Source organism: Danio rerio, chromosome 2, assembly GCF_052040795.2.
Source record: "Danio rerio strain M-AB ecotype USA chromosome 2, GRCz13ab, whole genome shotgun sequence".
Classification (NCBI taxonomy): domain Eukaryota; kingdom Metazoa; phylum Chordata; class Actinopteri; order Cypriniformes; family Danionidae; genus Danio; species Danio rerio.
In genome coordinates, this window is record NC_141022.1 from 55,668,952 (window position 1) to 55,692,618 (window position 23,667).

Below are 23,667 nucleotides of genomic sequence, written 5' to 3' on the forward strand. Positions count from 1 at the left end.
TTGTGTCGAAAAACACAACTTTTTTTGTCATTGATAATTATTTTGCCATATTTTACATGTGCTATGGTTATATAATAATAATAATAATCATAATAATAATAGTTTTTTGTTTGAACTAGACCATAGGGAAAGATATAAATAAACTTGAAGTGATCTGTCTGTAAAAAGATTAATGTATCACAAAAAAGTTAATATTTTACAATAGTACTTTGTAAAAATAATCCTTTTTTTTTCTCAGTTATTACTTGCCTTAATTTAGACATTTTAAGTGACAATTGACTCCTGCAATTGTTGATTTTTAAAAAAAATTCTTTTGTTAAAACTAAAGTAAATCAGGAGACAATTAAATATTTGGTCTGTTGATAAAAATGCCATAAAATGACAAGAAGTCATTTTTTTCAACAAGTACTACTAATAACATTAGAAATGAATTATGATGTAAATAAAAGATTAGTTATTCATTTTTGAACTTCATTCATTCATTCATTTTCTTGTCGGCTTAATCCCTTTATTAATCCGGGGTCGCCACAGCAGAATAAACCCCCAACTTATCCAGCAAGTTTTTACGCAGCAGATGCCCTTCTAGCTGCAACCCATCTCTGGGAAACATCCACACACGGACTCATAAACTACGGACAATTAAGCCTACCCAATTCACCTGTACCGCATGTCTTTGGGATGTGGGGGAAACTGGAGCACCCGAAGGAAACCCACGCGAACGCAGGGAGAACATGCAAACTCCACACAGAAACGGCAACTGAGCCGAGGCTGGACCCAGCGACCTTCTTGCTGTGAGGCGATTGCACTACCTACTGCGCCACTGCTTTTGCCCAAAGACTGTGTATCTTTAATGTAAATAAATGTAGGTTATTATTATTATTATTACGACAATAGATTTAAATGAGGGCAAAGTGAATAATGCAGGGGCGACACAGTCAACTTTTTATAGACGGGTCATAAAATTTTAAAGGTATTTATATATTTCACTATGGTCTAGTGGGCGACACTGACTCAGTGGTTAGCACTGTCTCCTCACAGCAAGAAGGTCGCTGGTTCGAGCCTCGGCTGGGTCAGTGGCATTTCTTTGTGAAGTCTGCATGTTCCCCCCGTGTGTGTGTGGGTTTCCTCCGGGTGCTCCAATTTCCCCCACAGTCTAAACACATGTGGTATAAGTGAATTGAATAGACTAAATTGGCCAAAGTCTATGTTTTGCAGTACTGGGTTGCAGCTGGAAGAGCATCCGCTGTGTCAAACATATGCTGGAATAATTGACGGTTCATTCTGCTGTTGCATCCCCTGATGAATAAAGGGACTGAGCCGAAGGAAAATGAATTAATGTAAATTTCAACTAATGTCATTCATTTACAAACACTTGAGTTTTTTCTTTTCTTTTTGCAAACAATACTAATGTTCACCAAATACAGAACATAAACTACGAAAAACATTCAATAAAACAATTATACTGTATGTTTATTAATTAACAAATGTATATTTTTAAATCAAAACAAAACAAATTGAGGGAAGATGTTGCAAATATATCCTTTATTATTTCAGACATTTTCCCTGTTCATTAACGTAAACCCTGCCATTTTTAATTATATTGTATATGTTTTAGTATATAAATCAGTTTATACACAATTGTTCCCTATTTGTAACAATTTTAAAAGTTGTCTTACAGACATTTCTGCTGCTTTGTTTTGTCATTTAGAGCAGTGTTTCTCAACTGCGTTCCTGGAGGCCTACCAGCTCTACACATTTTCCATGTCTCGTTAAACACATCTGATTCAGATCATCAGCTCATTAGCAGAGACTGAAAGAGCTGTAATGGGTGTAACAGACAAAAGACACATCCAAAACATGCAGTGCTGGTGCTCCTCCTGGAAACGTGGTTGAGAAACACTGATTTAAAGAGCTTAAAGGGATAGTTCACCCAAAAATGAAAATTCTGTCATCAACATCCTATAAAAAAAACTTCTTTTTGTGTTCAACAGAATTACAAAACAAACTGAGACCGATTTGTAACAAGTCAAGGGCGAGTAAATAATGACAGACTTTTCATTTGTGGGTGAACTATCCCTTTACTGCACTATAGTCACCATTAGTATTGTACTGTAAATGTAACTCAAAATCTCTCCTTTTATGCTCCTTAATAAATCATGCAGGTTTAGAAAAAGCACAACATCACTAGCTGATTATAAGCAGAACTAAGGACTTCTCTTTAGGAACAGGAAGCCGCCCCTTCACTTCCTATGGTCACAGACTGTAAGCGATGAATCATGGATTAATGTTAAGGAAGTGAAGACACGACACTGGAATGTTCCGACTGTGACTTTCACTTAACCGGATGCACACAAATCCCACAATCCAGGATGATGGAAACAGGAAATGATGTCTTAAGCTGCACTTTGATTCGCTCCAGCGCATCGCTCTTGTAGAATGACAGGAAGTGGTCATTACTGTGGCATTTCAGACAGCTGTCGTTATCCTGACCATCATTGTACGCTGCTTTTAGTGCTGTTTGGACTGAGGACTTTTTAGCAATGCTTCTTGAGATGCTTTACGTCACAGGTGCCAAAGCCAGTTGCATAGTTTAATTCCAACCTTGCTTCAACACACATACCTGTCGGTTTGAAACAAGACTGAAGGACTCAATTAGTTTGATTAGATGTGCTTAATTAGGGTTGGAACTATACTGTGCAGAGCTGCGGCCCTCCAGGAACTGAGTTTGACTCTTGTGCTTTACATGAGCGTCTCCTCTGTGATTTTTTTGGGTTATTGTAATGTTTTAATAAGATAATCTTTAAGATAGTCCCCAAAGATTTAGCATATTTTCTGTAAATGCTAAAGAAATGAGTATTTTTCCTGTGAAGAAACACAAGCTCCTGCTGCATAGTGAATGATATGGTGAACAGCTTTGAAATTATAAAGATTTTTGGGGATTTATTTAGTCGCACGTGATGGAAATCCTGCATTTAGACTGCAAAACGTGATTTTAGCTTTTGATAAATGTCTAAAGTTTCTTAAATCTTGGTAATTAAAATTACATTAAGGGATAATTTACCAAAACATTAACATTTACTCACTATTTACTCGCCTGCAAGGGGTTCAAAACTTTTATGTGATTCTTTCTTCAGTTGAACACAAAAGAAGATATTTTGAAGAATGCTGGAAACCTGTAACCATTGACATCTATTGTAGGAAAAACAAATAATATGGAAATTAATGATTAGAGTTCTTCAGCTTTCTTCAAAATATCTTCAATATAACAAGAAACGGGTTTGGAACAAGTCAAAGTTACGTAAACGATGACAGAATTTTCATTTGATCAAAATGAAAGAGTTTTTGCTTACAAATGTAGAGAATGTTTAACGATATGGTTTTCCCTTTAATTTTTCATATCTCACTGGCGGATGTTTATTTCATTCTTTAGTAAAGTCTCACTTTTGATCAATGTGTCAGAAAAACAATGTCTTAATTGGAAAGTTCACCTCCAAAAAAACAACGATTAGTTGTTCATTTATTCAACTTCAGATCATCAAGATGTATTTTTTTCTTCAGTAGGACTTTGAAGATGATTTTAGCTGAAGCTGTGGCCTTTGTTGACTCATAAATTAAAGCTAACAATGCTTTGAGAATTAAAAAAAGAAGTTTTGGTGATTTTTGGGTTTATTTAGTCGCACGTGATGGAAATCCTGCATTTAGAGTGCAAACCGTGATTTTAGTTTTCCATAAATGTCTAAACTTTCTTTAATCTTTGTAAGGAAAATGACATAAAGGGATAATTAGCCAACAAAATGAATATTTACTCACCTGAAGCAGGTTTCAAGATTGTACGTGATTCTTTCTTCTGTTAAACACAAAAGAAGATATTTTGAAGAATGCTGGAATACTGTAACCATTGGCATCTGTAGTAGAAAAAAAATGCTATGGAAATGATTGTTTACAGTTGTCCAGCTTTCTACAAAATATCTTCAATGTAATAAGAAAGAAGCTCATACAGGTGGAGCAAGTCAAGCTAATGTAAATGACAGAATATTCATTTTGTGGGGTGAACTGTTCCTTTAAGATATTAAGCCTTGTTTTATGATTAAAATGATTGAGTTTTTGCTTAAAATGTACAAATTATTTAGCAGTATGGCATGGTTTTCCCTTTAGTTTTTCATACCTCACTGGCAGGTATTTATTCCACTCTTTAGTAAAGTCTCACATTTGATCAATGTTTCTTAAATGAATAGTCCCCACAAAACAAATTATAATAATTCATTGTTAATTTATTCAACTTCAGATCATCAAGATGTATGTTTTTTCTTCAGTAGGACTTTGAAGATGGTTTTTAGCTGAAACTGTGGCCTTTGTTGACTCATAAATTTAAAGCTAGTCGCACTTGATGGAAATCCTGCATTTAGACTGTGATTTTAGTTTTCCATAAATGTCTAAAGTTTCTTAAATCTTGGTAATGGATATTACATAAAGGGATAGTTCACCCAAAAATGAATATTTACTCACCCCCAAGGGGTTTCAAACTTTTATGTGATTATGTGTTGAACACAAAAGAAGATATTTTGAAGAATGCTGGAAACCTGTAACCATTGGCATCTGTAGTAGGAAAAACAAATAATATGGAAGTGGATAGTAAGAGTTAGCTTTCTACAAAATATCTTCAATATAATAAGAAAGAAGCTCATACAGGTGGAGCAAGTCAAGCTAATGTAAAGGATGACAGAATATTCATTTTTGGGTGAACTATCTCTTTTGTTTTGTTTTCTGATTAAAATTAGTGAGTTTTTGCTTAAAAATATAAAGAATATTTAGCAATATGGCATGGTTTTCCCTTTAATTTTTCATACCTTACTTGCAGATGTTTATTACATTCTTTAGCAAAGTCTCACTTTTGATCAATGTGTGAGAAAAACAATGTCTTAAATGGATAGTTCACCCCCAAAAACAATGATTAGTTTTTCATTTATTCAACTTCAAATCATCAAGTTGTATTTTTTCTTCAGTGAAGATGCTTTTTTTTTTTTTAGCTGAAACTGTGTTTCTTGTTGAGTCATAAAGTTAATTGTAATAATACTTTCAGAGACAATTAGGGTTGGAACTAAACTGCAGAGCTGCGGCCCTCCAGGAGTACCGAAACTCAATACTTTATCGTTATTGGTGCTAAATGATAAAAGTATTGATTAGCTCTGACGTTAATTGTCTACAATTCTGCTACTAGAGAATTATTGCTGAATAAACATTATTTTCAGTAGCATAATTTAACTGACCAACCTTTTCTAATTTGCGATATTTGATATTCATCTGCACAGTTGGCAATGTCCCATGAGAAATGCATCAAGTATAAAAGGCTTCACAGTAGCTCATGACACACACTCGCGCGCACGCGCACACACAGCTTGTAAGCTTGTGGAGTGGCAGAGAGAACCAAACAGGTTGTATTTCCTGAGTGGACACCGACAATGCCTGTTGCAACAAACGCAACAGATTGTTTTTTGTATACGTGGAAGCGCAAGCAATCTGGCTTAGCGTCTTTCAAATGTGCTTTAACTGCAGAAAGACAAATGAAAAGTTTTCGACTGCCCATAGCTAAAGGTACATCATATGCTTATTAAGACATAAAAAACTGCTTATTTTTACATTGTTAACTCCCAAAACACTTAACTCATTTAGGTGAACGCGTTAATGAAACATCTTAAACATTATCTGGTTATTTAATTGCATTTTGCAACTCAAAGAGGGTATTTTCAACAGCAAGGAGCACAATAAACCAAGAAAGATGCCGACTTCTGCCAGAAAAGTGATGTTGATTCTTCATTTTTAATTTTCATGAGTCATTTTCATTTAAACCATTGTAAATTCTTTTACAGGAATTTTTTTATATATGTATATATATTTATTTGTTTTACAATTATTGATTTAGTTTTATTTTACATTAAATAATAAATTAAATAAAGTGTTGTTAATTCTGTTAAATTTTACCAAAAGAAAAAACAATATAAAAGGTACTTATAAGAGAACTGTTATAGTACCTAACCGATAAAGAGTATTGATAAAAGTAGTAAAACCGTTAAAACACTAACGAGACCCATCTTTACTTGCACGTGAAGGAAGTCTGATCACACAAACACTGCATTTAGATTGCAAAACGTGACTTTATTTTCGATATATATAGCAGGGATGCCCAAACTCAGTCCTGAAACACACATATTTTTGTTCCTACCCCAATTAAACACACCTGAACCAGCTTATCATGCTCCTTCAAGGTATGCTAGAAACCTCCAGGCGTAAGTGTTGAAGGAAGTTGGAGCAGGATACCGGCCCTCCAGGAGCGAATTTACACAACCCTAATCTAAAGTTTCTTAAATCTTGGTAATGAAAATTTTTTAAAGGGATAGTTCACCCAAAGATTAATTTTTACTGACTATTTACTCACTCAAAGGGGGTTTCAAACTTTTATGTGATTATTTCTTCTGTTGAACACAAAAAAGAAGATATTTTGAAGAATGCTGGAAACCTGTAACCATTGACATCTGTGGTAGGAAAAACAAATGCTATGAAAATCAATGGTTACAGTTCTCCCGCTTTCTTCAAAGTATCTTTGATATAACAAGAAAGAAACAGAAATATAAATATAAAGGACTTTAAAACTACAATTTAACTAGCATAATTATGGTGCCTCCTTTAGAAAATGTTTGGGAAAATAGTTTGTGTTGTTTTATTCCAATACACCGAGAGCGATTAGCTTAATACATTTTGAAATAAAGATTACACGAGCTCGATTCACTGGTCAGATGCGCTAGTAGCACTTTGAGGACATCTGCTGGTTAAAAGGGGGTAATGCTGAATAAAAGCGTAAACTAAAATTAATTAATCTGTGCTGATGCTAATATATTTATTGTTAAATTTATATTTATAGGTATCGCACTTGGTGTGAACAGGACTTCATAGAGTCAATGTGAATGTAATGTTTTCTACGTCAGAGTTTATTCGCCAAATGCGTTTCAATTTTCCGTTATTCACATCAATACTTTTTCACCAAAACCAACTCAAGTGGGTGTAGAAATAAATATTGTGTGATGCGAATTAGGGAAATATTAATCTAAATTTGTGATGTAAACCCAGGTAATGAGGTTTTATGAAGGAAAACGTTAAAAAGCTATAAAAATAACAGCTAAAAATGAAATTCTTTAATTAAAGTCCTGCTGAAAAAAATGGATCTACATCTTGCACGGTCTGAAGTTGAGTAAATTAATCATTTTAACTGTTTAGTAAGCTGTAGTTTCAAGCATGTTTAGATTTATTTTAAACATACAGAAATATTAAATAATTGCGTTATTATTACTATTGCTGTAGAGACCCACTGGTGTAGCTATTGTTTGTTATGACGGACTGTTATTTAAGTTTTTTCTATTTGCAGTTTTCCGGCTTTTTAATTTCTTTGGAATAAAATAGGAGTTGTTTTTTACAAATAATGATGTCTGTGCATGTGTGTGTTGAATTATTGTCTGTGCAGCTGGATTTTGACTGGATGTGACATTACTGGGCCGAAGGGCGAAGCACGTCTCTACAGCAGAAGGGAGTCAAAGGATTCATCCTTATAAAGTGCTCATGCAACATACTGTAAAAAATAGGTCAGAGCTTCTCCATGTGACTGAGTGTGTGTGTGTGTGTGTGTGTGTGTGTGTGTGTGTGTGTGTGTGTGTGTGTGTGTGTGTGTGTGTGTGTGTGTGTGTGTGTGTGTGTGTGTGTGTGTGTGTGTGTGTGTGTGTGTGTGTGTGTGTGTGTGTGTGTGTGTGTGTGTGTTGTCTGAAACATCTCATATCTCTCTGTCTACAGATCAGTGCCTTTTTAAATTGCCTCATTCAGTTTAGAGTTTTTGTGTCTTTGTATTCAGCATCTTTAGACCAACAGTTTAGTGGTGTTTGCTTCAAAATCTTCAGCCCGAGGCCTGAAACCTGCGCTTATGTGTGTGCAAACACTCGGCCATTGCAATGAAAGCTTGATTTTAAAAAGAATGCTGGGTTCCACACAATCAGTTGGCTTTGTGACAACATGAAGGACTTAAGTTGGCTTATTAGTTTTTACAAATGTAAGTGGATTGAACATAAAACACTAAAGAATTGTGTTGTTTCAGCACACTTTAAACAAGTAGTTTGAACAAACAGCTAATGTCATTTTTAAAGGGCACCTACAGTGCATCCAGAAAGTATTCACAGCGCTTCACTTTTTCCAAATTTTTTATGTTACAGCCTTGTTCTAAACTGGATTAAATTCATTTATTTCCTCAACATTCTACACACAATACCCCATAATGACAATGTGAAAAGATTGATTAAAATTGTTGCAAATTTAATACAAATAAAAAACCTGAAAAATCAGATGTACATCAGTATTCACAGCCTTTGCTCAATACTTTGTTGATGCACCTTTGGCAGCAGTTACAGCCTCAAGTCGATTTAAATATGATGCCACAAGCTTGGCACACCTGTCTTTGGAGATTTTTGCCCATTCCTCTTTGCAGTACCTCTCAAACTCTATCAGGTTCGATGTAGAGTGACGGTGTTCAGCCATTTTCAGATTTCTTCAGAGATGTTCAATAGGATTTACATCTGGGCTCTGGCTGGGCCACTCAAGGACATTCACAGAGTTGTTGTGAAGCCACTCCATTAATATTCTTGCAGTGTACTTTGGATCATTGTCTCGAATCCTGTCTCGAAGGTCTACAGACAATTCCTTTGTCTTCATGCTTGGTTTGTGCTTTGACATGCACTGTCAACCCTGGGACCTTAGACAGGTGTATGCTTTTTCAAATCATGTCCAATCAACAGAATTGACCACAGGTGAACTCCAATGAAGCTGCTGAAACATCTCAAGAATGATCAGTGGAAACAGAATCTACCTGAGCTCAATTTAGAGCTTCACGGCAAAGGCTGTGAATACTGATGTAAATGTGATTTTACAGCTTTTTTATTTTTAATAAATTTGCAACAAATTCAAAAACTCTTTTTTTCACATTGTCATTATGGGCTATTGTTTGTAGAATTTAGAGGAAATAAAAAAATTTAATCAATTTTGGAAAAAAGATTGTAACCTGAAATGTGGAAAAAGGAAAATAGGACTTTGGTGTCTCCAGAATGTGTCTGTAATTTCAGCTCAAAATACCAATCAGATTATTTATTATAGCCTCTAGAATCTGCCCATTTTGGTGTCTTAAATGCAGTGTAGCTGTTTTTGTAGCCTGTGGCCTTAAATTCAACTGAACTGCATCTCCCCGCCCACCGTTCTCACGTGCATGTCTGCTTCTCCTGCGGTACATCAGATAAACAGCAGTCAGTGATGGAGACAAACTCGGAGGAAGCTGAAATGAATAGGTTCACTAATAAAAAATACCAAGTTTATTTAATGTATTTGTGTTGGAGTTTATTCAAAAATGTCGTTTACAGTACACACACACATGCACTGTGGTGATTATATCGGTTAAGAATTAGCGATTTTACTGCCTTTGTTACAAACATGCTCTGTTTTAGAAACATTTTAGAGTTATAAAACAGATATTTTAATCCCAGTTTCTTTGCAAAAATAATGTTCTGTGGACATGTGTATACATGTTATTATAGAAACATGGCGGCTGTCTATCAATTCAGTGGGCGGGGAAACCGCACTCCTATGTCACGTTGCACTGGGGCTCAAAATCATTGGGATTTGGATCCTGTTTAAATTCAGGAAATTAAAAAAAAAGAGGCTTGTTGTCTTTATATCACTCCAATATGACAGTGGACACATTATACCTGCACACAGTTCTGTCCAAACAGCTTACAAAAGATGATTTCCATCATAAGTGCCCTTTAATGTGTACTTGATATGTGTTCTTGTGTTACTGTGGTGTAACTGAACTCGTCTACACAAAGGAGTGATAGTTCTCTTTAAATGTCTGCATGCAAAGCAGGTTGTTGTTGTGGAGACGTTTAAAAACAGCACTCAAAAAATTGCTTTTGCTGCTTGCTCAACATACTTATTTAAAAATTGAAACAACACAGTTTTTTGGGGCAACCTAAATGCTTTAGTTAAATGAATTCACTCATTCATTTTCTTTTTAACTTAGTCCCTTTATTAAACAGGGGTTGCCACAGCGAAATGAACCACCAACTTATCCAGCATATGTTTTACCAAACAGATGTCCTTCCAGTTGCAACCCAACTTTGGGAAACATCCATACATACTCATTCACACACACACACACACCACAGACAACTTTAGCTTACCCAATTCAACTATAGCACATGTTTGGATTGTGGGGAAACGGAGCACCCGGTTGCTGTGAGACGACGATCATGCTACCCACTGCGCTACCACTTTGTCAAATTAAATTTGTAAAATCTATTAGGTTAGCTCAATCAATTTGGGTTGGGACAACATGAAAGAATTGTGTGGGACCCTTTGAGGTACCCTTTGAGGTAATAAAAAATTCAGCACAATTTATTTGAGTTGGGACAACATGAAAAGTTAGATGTGATTTCAGCTCATTTTAAATAAATGTCTTTTTTTCTCTTTCTTTTTTTTAGTGTAGAAACAGCAAATAGAAGTTATAGTTATGTCAAAAAGACAATTATTCAAATGTTTTTTAAGGTAATTATATGGTTTTTTATTTTTATTTTTTTTTACATTTATGCAGCTTTGTTTATTGATTTGTATCAGGGTTCATTCATACGGGTGCTGGAAATTCTTAAAAATGTACTTTAAGTGCTTACAATTTATGTAAAGTGCTTAAAACATAATTGTGTGCCTTTTATTAATATATCCTAATAAATAGATGATGACAACTATTTATTTAAAATTCAATTAAAATTCATTCGCCACAGCGGAATGAACCACCAATTATCCAGCTTATGTTTTACACAGCGGATTCCCTTCCAGCTGCAACCCATCCCTCCACAAACACTACAGGTAATTACGCTTACCCAATTCACCTATAGCACATGTGTTTGGACTGTGAGGGAAACCGGAGCACCCGGAGGAAACTCACGCCAACACGGGGAGTACTACCCACTGCAATGTATGTTATAGCAATGTATTACGCTTCAGTGGTGGCGTTGCTTGCTGCAGAAGTTGGGGATTTCTCAACTTTTCAAGCGCCAACGGAAGCGTCAGCCAATCAGATTGCTTTTTGCAAATACCCCAGCTCAGACAGTAGCCGATCGCAGACTAATTTCATTGGTTGACGCTGCTATGACGATCGCGTCAGCCCCAACTTTAGACTCGCCCTCAGTCAAGTGTTGACACTAAAGCCCCATTCGAATGCACGATTACTCATTAAGAAAATAAGCACAACACTGTTAATATAAAAATAAAACATTTTCCATACATGGTGAAATTTTAAAATCAATTTATTTATTTATTTAAAAAATAATTATAATAATTAAAGGTGTCACTCTTCCAGATGCACTTTTTGTCATTGCCGTTTTAAAGAGCTGATTATCGTGTTCTCTCAGTTGTGCTTTGTGTGTTTGCTCTAGATAAACATTAGTGTTCTGACACACTGCGACTGTCCTGAGGAAACGACTGCCAGCATTGTCCTGCATGAGTTGTACTGTAAACAACAGTCCCGCATCCTTGCATTGTGTTGGTTACTTGCTGGTGTGTGTGATGTGAGTGTCAACACCAAACAGATGTTATTATAGCATACATTACATTTTAAAGATGACGATATAAAAATTGTGACAGTCAAGTTGTAGTTAGATGGCGACGCAGTGGCGCTGTAGGTGGTGCTGTCGCCTCACTGCAAGAAGGTCGCTTGGTTGCTGGTTCGAACCTCGGCTTAGTTAACTTGTGGTGTTTGCATGTTCTCCCTGCGTTCTCGTGGGTTTCCTCCGGGTGCTCTAGTTTCCCCCACAGTTCAAAGACATGTGGTACAGGTGAATTGGGTAGACTAAATTGTCCGTAGTGTATGAGTGTGTGTGTGGATGTTTCCCAGAGATAGGTTGCGGCTGGAAGGGCATCCGCTATGTAAAAAAATGTGCTGGATGAGTTCGCTGTGGTGACCCCGGATTAATAAAGGGACTAAGCCGACAAGAAAATGAATGAATGAATGAAGTTGTAGTTAGTTTATTGAATTATTTAATTATTGAGCAACTACATGCGAATGTCAAACTTCCCATGATAAAAAATAAGTTTTTAACAAAATAGTAAAAGCCTTTCAAGGTTTTTTGTGTAGGCTTGCATTTTACAGTTCTGTAGAAATACTCAAAAATGTCTGTCGGTGTATTCAAACTGTTATATTTGATTTACCTAAGTCACACAAGTGGCAATTTCACATGTCACATCCACAACGGAGAGATGTCACATCCATTACCAAGCTTTTCCCTCATGAATACAAAAAAAAAAACAAAAAACAAGTGAATTAAAAAACTCAGTTCTACTGTGAGCCAACTCTTATCCTTTTGATTAGCATCATTTCTTTTGGGTTGTGCAGTTTAAGTCACAGAATTTCTACAAATCATGTTGTATACTGTAAACTTGCAGACTTTTTCTGGTCACATCCATAACATCCATGCTTATTTCCCTCATTTAAAATCTAAAAAATTTTTACAGATTGATATTTTTTTATCTCATAACTCTGCGGTTAGTTGTTTTGGAAAATATAAATAAATATTTCAATGTGAACACACACTCTCCGGCCACTTTATTAGGTACACCTTACTAGTATCAGGTTGGACCCCTTTTTCCTTCAGAACTGCCTTAATCCTTTGTGGCAGAGATTCAACAAGGTACTGGAAATATTCCTCGGAGATTTTGCTCCATATTGACATGATAGCATCACACAGGTGCTACAAATTTGTCGACTGCATGTCCATGATGCGCATCTCCTGTTCCACCACATCCCAAAGGCGCTCTATTGGATTGAGAACTGGTGACTGTGGAGGCCATTTAAGTACAGTGAACTGATTGTCATGTTCAAGAAACCAGTCTAAGATGATTCACGCTTTATGACATGGTGAGTTATCCTGCGGAAAGAGGCCATCAGAAGATGGGTACACTGTGGTCATAAAGGGATGGACATGGTCAGCAACAATACTCAAGTAGGCTGTGGCATTGACACAATGCTCAATCGGTACTAATGGGCCCAAAGTGTGCCAAGAAAATATCCCCCACACCATTACACCACCCCCAGCAGCCTGAACCATTGATACGAGGCAGGGTGGATCCATGCTTTCATGTTGTCGTCGCCAAATTCTGACCCGACCATCCGAATGTTGCAGCAGAAATCGAGACTCATCAGACCAGGCAACATTGTCTAATATCTAAATATCTATTGTCCAATTTTGGTGAGCCTGTGTGAATTGTCTCAGTTTCCTTTTTTAAGCTGACAAGAGTGACACCCGGTGTGGTCTTCTACTGCTGTAGCCCATCCACCTCAAGGTTGGACGTGTTGTGTGTTCAGAGATGCTCTTCTGCAGACCTCGGTTTTAACAAGTGGTTATTTGAGTTACTGTTGCCTTTCTATCAGCTCAAACCAGTCTGGCCATTCTCCTCTGACCTCTGGCATTTGCACCCACATAACTGCCGCTCACTGGATAATTTCTCTTTTTCAAATCATTCTCACTAGAGATGGTTGTGTGTGAAAATCCCAGTAGGTCAGCAGTTTCTGAAATACTCAGACCAGCCCATCTGGCATCGTAGCAACCATGCCACGTTCAAAGTCATTTAAATCACCTTTCTTCCCCATTCTGATGCTCGGTTTGACCTTTCTCCTTAATTTATGTAATTTATGTGCAAATGTCACATCCATAACGCCGGAATTGCTCATTATAACATTATTATTTATAAAACCACAGGGCTTGTGAATACTTGATTGTTGCTGAATGATATTAGCAGTATCATAGAATTTATAAATATATCATTTATATATTTCACCGCATATAGACCATTTTGAGGGATGTAAACAATAACAATAATCCTGACAAATTTCCTGTTTTACATTTTTAATTTCCATAGCTTCTGGGAGCTCAAAAAGTTCCACATATTGATAAATATTGTTGCGATAGCTGTTATAACATCAAATTGTGATTGAATCACCTCTTGTTACAGATGTGAAATAGTTTGATAACAAGCAGGAAATGTTCATGGGTTATTGACATCACCACACTGAAATGGTCTATAGTGGAAGTCAGAAGAGCTGTATTATAGCTTGAGCTGCCAGGATTGTGTGTGTGTGTGTGCGTGTGTGCGTGTGTGTTTGTGTGTGCGTGTATGTTGTATGGAAATATTTTTATGCAAATGACTAACCTCATGTATGCAGCTGTTCATTCAGATTACTCCATATTCACAAACATTACAATAAACCTGAGAACAAATTCACAAATATGCCTACATGTGTGTTGTGAATTAGGCAATAAAAAGTTAAAACATGCCTATAAATAATGGTTAAAATAAAAAGTTTAAAATTTTGAGATTGAGTTCGTAAAATTTGCTTCTGATGAATATGTTTGGGTATTGTTCATTTGTGTGCAGTGTGCGTGTGTGTCTGTGTGCGCGTGTGTGTGTAGGTGTTTTGTTCACTGAAGCAGCATTATTTCATCAGTTTCGGGTCAAAAAAAATTCCTGAACAAGCACCAGGAAGGCATCTTGATCTCCTGAAGAACAGCTGATCCTGGAGCACAGCCTGCATTTCTACCATTCCAGACCTTCACCGTTCAGGAAGCAGGAAAGGGCGAATAAAGGGTGCAGATGAGCAGAATTACTCGTGTAGAAAGGCAGGTAACTCTTGACTCATTTGCAGATTTCTTTATAGTGGACAGAAAATGTTGAATTTATTTGAAATCAATAGTTTTCAAAGATTGTAAATGCTTTTGATATCACTTTTGAAAGATTTAGGGCTTTTATTGCTGAATAAAAATAATAATTTCCTATTTTTAAATCTTATTTAAAGTCTACACAAACCGGAAGTTGTGACTGTTTTTTTGTTTTTTTTTTTAGCCTTTTTCCAAAATGGATTAAATTCCTTTATTTACTCAAAATTCTACACCCAATACCCCATAAAGACAATGTGAAAAAAATATTTTTTAAAATGTATTAAAAATAAAAAACCTAAAAAAATCACATGTACATCAGTATTAACAGCCTTTGCTTTACTTTGTTGATGCACCTTTGGCAGAAATTACAGCCTCAAGTCTTTTTGAATATGATGCCACAAGCTTGGCACACCTGTCTTTGGGAATGTTTGCCCATTCCTCTTTGCAGTACCTCTCAATCAGGTTTGATGGGAAAACGACAGTGTACAGCCATTTTCAGATCTCTCCAGAGATGTTCAATAGGATTTAGGTCTGGGCTCTGGCTGGGCCACATAAGGACATTCACCAAGTTGTTGTGAAGCCACTCCATTGATATTTTGGCAGTGTGCTTTGGGTCATTGTCCTGCTGGAAGATGAACCGTCGCCCTCTGAGTCTGAGGTCAAGAGCACTCTGATGCAGGTTTTCATTCAGGATGTCTCTGTACATTGCTGCATTCATCTTTCCCTCTATCCTGACTAGTCTTCCAGTTCCTGCTACTGAAAAACATCCCCACAGCATGATGCTGCCACCAACATGCTTCACTGTAGGGATGGTGTTAGCCTGATGATAAGCGGTGCCTGGTTTTCTCAAAACGTAACGCCTGGAGTAACGCCAAAGAGTTCAATTTTAGTCTCATCAGACCAGAGAGTTTAGTTTCCTATTGTCTGAGAGTCCTTTAGGTGCTTTTTGGCAAATTCCAGGTGGCATGTGGCTTCCATCTAGGCTGATTGGTGGATCGCTGCACAGATGGTTGTCCTTCTTCTCTCAACACAGAAGAACCATCGGGTTATTGATCACCTCCCTGACTAAAGGCCCATGCACAACGAGACGTTTTTTGCTTGCGTTTTCTGTCGACGTTTAACGCCTCATTTTTTAATTAAAGGGCGTCAATGTGATCATGCACACCAAAGCGCAAAACGCCAGGCGCAAAAGCGTCATTTAAAAAAAAAAAAAAAAAAAAACACTCATTTTTGATTTGACGCGCCGTGTTAAAACCTTCTCCACCATTCAGATTAGCACTTTTGTTCACATGCACAGAGCTACTGAAGTTACTGTAAACAGCACTAGGAGGCGTTCAAGCGCAAAACTGTCAATGCGAGCTCGAATTGAAGAAGATGCCCAGAGGCAAATGAACGTGGAGCTGCTCATTGCTCTGTGAACACTAATCATTTCTTCATCGCTAGAGCTGGAGCTGCTACTTGAACCATCTATGCTTGTTCGAATCACCAGTAACTTTAACAACAAGCATGTGAACTTCCTCTCTTCCTCTTCTTCTGTGTTACAAGCGGGTGTCGGAAGCTTAAATGTGTGTAGCTCCATCTAACTTCAAGAAGTGATTTTGCATACTTAAAAATCGCTTGGGTTTGAACACGGAAAAACGTCTCGGTAAAATGCTGATTATACACGCAGACAAAAAGCGTCCCGGTGTGTTGGAGCCTTAAGGCCCCTCTCCCCCGATCACTCAGCTTAGCTCTCCAGCCAGCTCTAGGAAGAGCCCTGGTGGTTCCAAACATCTTCCACTTACGGATGATGGAGGACGCTGTGCTCATTTGAGCTTTCAGAGCAGCAGAAATGTTTCTGTAACCTTCCCCAGCCTTGTGTCTGGAGGAAATGTGGAAAAAGTAAAGCGATATGAATACTTTCCGGATACTCTGCAAATGCGGACTTTTTTCTAAAACACTCAACTTTTTATCTTGATCAATAACTTTTAATCTTTTGATCAATAATGTTAACAAAGCAAAAGCTGTTTAAGACGAACATCAGTACTGATGTCAGATCTGATGTATAGCACTAAACCCCAAAACGTTTTCATTTTCTGTTTATTTAATTATCAAATGTCATACATGTAAAAGAGATGATTTTAAACTAATTAAAGTCATTATATCTGTCTTAAACTATCAGAAGACATTAACAAGACATTTCATCACAAGACATTAATGATCTCATGCATCAGTTATTAGTAATGAGATATTAAAGCTTTTTATGTTTCGAAATGTGTTAAAAAACTCAGTTGAATAGAATATAAATGGGGGTAATAATTTAGGAGGGATAATACTTCTAAATTCTACTGTATGTGTTTTGTTTATTTCAGACGTTTTGATCCTGGTGTTGAATGCTTTTGTAAGTCAAATCCTGTGGTGATGTTGAACTTGTGTGTGCTTGTATGATGGTTTATGCTGATCTGCATTCTTCAGCAGGTTTAAACACACTGATGCCCTGCAGGGCCTGAACAGCCCTGACGTCCACCTTTACTCTTCAAAGACCTTTAAGCTTTAGATGTGTTTAACCAGCTTAATGACTGAGGGCCAGCTAATTATTTTTATTGTCAGGGAATTATATTATATTATATTATATTATATTATATTATATTATATTATATTATATTATATTATATTATATTATAGTATATTATATTATATTAAATTATATTATATTATGTTATGTTATATTATATTATATTATATTATATTATATTATATTATATTATATTATATTATATTATATTATATTGTTTTATATTACATTACATTGTATTATTATATTATATTATATTATATTATATTATATTGTTTTATATTGTTTTATATTATATTACATTGTATTATTATATTATATTAATTATATTATATTATATTATATTATATTATATTATATTACATTGTTTTATATTGTTTTATATTATATTACATTGTATTATTATATTATATTATATTATATTATATTATATTATATTATATTATATTATATTATATTATATTGTTTTATATTGTTTTATATTATATTACATTGTATTATTATATTATATTATATTGTTTTATATTATATTACATTGTATTATTATATTATATTTTATTATATTATATTATATTATATTATATTATATTATATTATATTATATTATATTATATTATATTATATTATAATTCTTTATTTTAAGAATATTTTTTAATATACAAAGAAATTGTTTTTAACAATTTTTACTCAGCTAGTAAATTTTCCCAAACACTTAAATAGCTCGTTTCCACTGACTGGTGCAGTGCGGTATGGTACGGGTCGGTACAGGTCACCTTTATCAAGCTTGTGTTTCCACTGCTAAAAGGGTACCAATGACACTCTTTTGGTGGGCAAATAAAAATGTGTACCCTTCGAAAAGGTACCAGTGACAGCTCGCATATACCATTATTTAAGTGTAAAGTTGTTAAACCTCATTAGAATTATTTTTTTAATAATGAATTGCTGACTGCAACTTATCAAGCTTATTAAAATAAGAGTCCTTATTAAAATAAGCAAATTACATTCATGTTACATGAGAGGACTAGATAGAAACGTTTTTTTTAAGTAAATAAATAAATGCTAAATAAAAATAAACATTAAATGTTGATTTAAAAGAAAATTTGTTTTATTATTTAAATTCTTGTGGTTAGCACTGTCACCTCACAGCAAGAAGGTTGCTGGTTCAAGCCTCTGCTGAGTCAGTTGTCATTTCTGTGTGGAGTTAGCATGTTCTCCCTGCGTTGGCGTGGGTTTTCTGTGGGTGCTCCGGTTTCCCACAGTCCAAACAAATGCACTATAGATGAACTGAGCTAGCTAAATTGGCCGTAGTGTATGAGTGTATGAGTGTGTGAGAATGAGTGTGTATGGGTGTTTCCCAGTACTGGGTTGCAGCTGGAAGGGCATCCGCTGTGTAAAACATATGCTGATATAGTTGGTAATTCATTACGCTGTGGAGACCTCTGAAATAATGACTAAGCCAAAGGAATATGAATGAATATGCTAAAGTGAGCTTCTTTTTAATCAAACAATAAAAAGTGCATTAATAAATCACCTTTAGATGGACAAATTAATAGACAATTTTTAATTTGTTCATTTAATTTTTGTTTTAAAATGTACTTTATTAAATCAGTAAAATGAAGCATTTAAAAACATTTTAAAATATATAAATAAACAGGCAATTTTTATAATCTTGATTATTCAAATAATAAAAAAAGTACATTAATAATATTCACCTTTAAATGCCATAAATATGCTAAATGATTTTAGAAAATGTACACAAAATAATTAGTATTTGAAGTAAATAAATTATTTTATTTGTAAATAATTGAATTGTTAATTTAATTCAATTGTTTGCACTCAATATTACTTCTATAATAAATAGCTTCTTTTAAGATTCTGCTACAGTGTAAAATATTTTCCACAAGTGTATTTGCAGTGTTTGTTTGGCAGGTCAGATGTGTAAACTCTGTGTCTGATGGTGAATATCTGCAGTTGGGTTAGCAGGAGGTTATTTATATCCATATCTCAGACACGTGCTGTGTTTCACTGAGGTTGTGTGTCCTGAATAAAGAGCACTGTAGCCTGTGTGCCGACAGCTGCTCATGCTTGGGTTTTTGTTGTTTATTTGTTTGTTTGTTTGTCTGTAATCTCCTGCTTTGTCCTCTTGGAATCAGTTTTCAGTGTAACGTCTGACTGGATGATCATTATTCAGACTGAGCTGCGGCTCCATCTGCTGCTCTCAGAGCTACACACACACACACAAAGAGAGAGAGAGATGCACGCAGAGTGAGAGAGAAATAGAGATTTGCACACATATACAGAGAGAAAGAGAGATGACACGCATAAAAACAGAGATACACACATTTTTTTACTTATAGACATATTTATTTACCTGCTAATCTTTATCTGTTTACTATTAATTCATACAAATTAAAAGATAATTTTGAACTCATAGAGATTGGTTTTATTAATCTTTTTTTTTTCGGCTTAGTCCCTTTATTAATCTGGGGTCGACACAGCGGAATGAACCGCCAACTTTTGATATTTTGTCATTCGGCATCTCGACTCCTAAACACACTTACTGCACTGCTTTCACATCTATCATGGTCTGCTCCCTTGTGGAAGAGACAAACACTTTAGTAAATGAACTACATATTATAAAGGTGATTTGAGTCACTTTGAACGTGGCATGGAGGTTGGTGCCAAATGGGCTGGTCTGAGTATTTTAGAAACTGCTGATCTACTGGGATTTACATGCACAACCATGTGGTTTGCAGAGAATGGTCCAAAAAAGAGGAAATATCCAGTGAACGGCAGTTCTGTGGGCACAAATGTATGAAGGTAATTCAGTAGCAATACTCGAGAGCTTGCAAATGTAAATGTGAGCACTTGTGATAAGAATATTTGTATGTGTAGGTTGAAATGTACACTTACAGCTCTGATGTGAACAGCTGAAATCCTCGATTTGCACACACACACAACAATCCACACACTTGTGTTTTGAATCGGAAGTTGCAGATTAATAGTTGTGTATTTGTAAAATGTCATTCACAAATACAAAGTGACAGACACACGTGTGCACGGCAAATTTGACTGCATCTTCGCTCTACAACCACAGGTCGGCACTCACAACCTCTCAGATTCGTCAGTACAACTACAAATCTCCCGCGCTCTGACTTTTGCTACACATCTCCCGCGATCTCTGTAGCAGAACCCATCTGTGCACTCGCAGATGCAGAGGCGTGAGCAGCGCGGGGCGGGGCTGGTGTAAAGCTGTTTCATTGGCTGAAGCCTGACCAATGAACAATGCCAGCAGCCAACAGGACTGAGGTGCAAAATAATCATTTGCCACGATTATTTTATTATTTAGGGTTTATTTCAACTATTTTCTGAAAAGATTTTTGTTAAATATCATTAATTCTACTGTAATGTACATACCAGTAAAAGAGCAGCAAAGCCAGTTTAATGGCTACAGCCAGCCAATGAGATGGGGCGTTTCTGTTTGTCAGCACACAGGGCAGCTCACGTTGTTGGAGGCCTCCAGCAATCAGAGGGTAAGTTATGATTTTTTAATAATTATCTATATGTTCAATACTGTTAGCTAAGCTAAGGACTGTGCTGGGTGCTTCTCTTGTGTGTTTTTTATATAAGAAACAGTTATGAGTTATCTAGGAGCTGCTTTCAATCATGTTATATGGTTCTAAAGATACGATTCAACCCACATGAAATAAGAAGTTGTAATAGTATTTATAGCAAATAATAGTACGTTTTTGAACCATACTAACTATAATAAACTGTATTATACTGTATATATTGCAGTATCTACAACTTTGTTAATGAATGCAACAGCACACTGTAGTATTAACTAGCATAAACTTTAATAAATTGAAGTATACTTATATGTATATATATATATATATATATATATATATATATATATATATATATATATATATATAGCTTAAATTTGAAAAAATTGAAATATAGCTATCTGTTTAAAACTAAACATTCTAATGCCATTTATTATGCAAATATCAAGTTGAAACAAATCTGTTAAGAACACGTATTTATATCTAAAACCTAATACATTTTAAAGCAGTTTCATTTCTTTCTGATTTATACATCTACATGCATTACATCTGATTTAGGTCCACAACTTGCATCCTTCAACATGATATGTGTGTTCAAAGGAAGAGCAACTAGGTGAGGGAGACAGTGTCCATCGCTCGGCTGAGGGTCCACTTTGAGCATCTCATCTGCAGGGTTAAGCAACATAAGCTGAACAGTCATCATCTCTCTCTATTACAGCGAGCATCAACCAGCTTTACACAACGACCTGCTTTCTGACCATTAGTAAAGGCTTGAGCAAAGTATTAAAGAGGAGATAACATTTGATGGGTAATGATGAAGTTGGATTTACCACCTCCATCTCATTATGAACAAGGAAAAACCCTGAAATATTTCAATACAAGTAACTAGACATTTGCACTGCACTTATTTGGACTGTAAATTTTATTTGACAAATTACATTCCCTTACAGAACAGGTGTCAAACTCAGTTCCTGGAGGGCTGCAGCTTTGCAAAGTTTAGTTCTAACCCTAATTAAACACACCTGATCAAACTAACTGAGTCCTTCAGGTTTGTTTGAAACTTTCACTTAAGTGTGTTGAAGCAGGGTTGCAACTAAAAACGTGAAGGGTTACGGGCCTTCAGGAACTGAGTTTGACACCCCTGCCTTACAGTAAAGTGTAAAAATACTACATTAAACAATTATCAAAATAAAAGTTGTGTTTGTGGGTGAGTGTGTGTTTTGTTCAAATCTGTAGTCATCTTGGCAGGTAAAAAGAAAAAATAAAGTCGGCTTCCTCTTGAATGATCTGAATCATTTTGAAGTGTTTGTAGATGAGCTGGATCATCATGTCATCTTTAGCATGAATAAAATCCTATTCAAGCTATGCAGCTTCTCTGAGTTCCTCATCGACTTGAAACACGCTGATCTCTCCTGTCACTCCATCCTTACAGGAAACTGAGAAATAACCTATAGTTAGTAACGTTCATAATTAAAAAGTGATATAAAGGACACACTCTACACAAACATGTAAATAGATAGATGGATAGATAGACATGATGCAGGTTATAATAACCAAAACCGGTATTATCTGTAAGAAACTGAAACGCCTAGTGTTATTTTTAATTGCTATTAATGTGTGTGTGTGTGTGTGTGTGTGTGTGTGTGTGTGTGTGTGTGTGTGTGTGTGTGTGTAAATATACTTCAATTTATTAAAGTTTATGCTAGTTAATACTACAGTGTGCTGTTGCATTCATTAACAAAGTTGTAGATACTGCAATATATACAGTATAATACAGTTTATTATAGTTAGTATGGTTCAAAAACGTACTATTATTTGCTATAAATACTATTACAACTTCTTATTTCATGTGGGTTGAATCGTATCTTTAGAACCATATAACATGATTGAAAGCAGCTCCTAGATAACTCATAACTGTTTCTTATATAAAAAACACACAAGAGAAGCACCCAGCACAGTCCTTAGCTTAGCTAACAGTATTGAACATATAGATAATTATTAAAAAATCATAACTTACCCTCTGATTGCTGGAGGCCTCCAACAGCGTGAGCTGCCCTGTGTGCTGACAAACAGAAACGCCCCATCTCATTGGCTGGCTGTAGCCAATAAACTGGCTTTGCTGCTCTTTTACTGGTATGTACATTACAGTAGAATTAATGATATTTAACAAAAATCTTTTCAGAAAATAGTTGAAATAAACCCTAAATAATAAAATAATCGTGGCAAATGATTATTTTGCACCTCAGTCCTGTTGGCTGCTGGCATTGTTCATTGGTCAGGCTTCAGCCAATGAAACAGCTTTACACCAGCCCCGCCCCGCGCTGCTCACGCCTCTGCATCTGCGAGTGCACAGATGGGTTCTGCTACAGAGATCGCGGGAGATGTGTAGCAAAAGTCAGAGCGCGGGAGATTTGTAGTTGTACTGACGAATCTAAGAGGTTGTGAGTGCCGACCTGTGGTTGTAGAGCGAAGATGCAGTCAAATTTGCCGTGCACACGTGTGTCTGTCACTTTGTATTTGTGAATGACATTTTACAAATACACAACTATTAATCTGCAACTTCCGATTCAAAACACAAGTGTGTGGATTGTTGTGTGTGTGTGCAAATCGAGGATTTCAGCTGTTCACATCAGAGCTGTAAGTGTACATTTCAACCTACACATACAAATATTCTTATCACAAGTGCTCACATTTACATTTGCAAGCTCTCGAGTATTGCTACTGATTTACTTTCATACAAATGCCTCGTTGATGC

At 35.8% G+C, this 23,667-nt stretch overlaps 1 long non-coding RNA gene across 1 annotated transcript in view; it reads left to right on the forward strand.

Annotated features, from left to right (window-relative positions):
- LOC147846539 (uncharacterized) overlaps window positions 1–23,667 on the forward strand; it is a 214,014-nt gene that overhangs the window by 168,503 nt on the left and 21,844 nt on the right. The window lies entirely within an intron of this gene.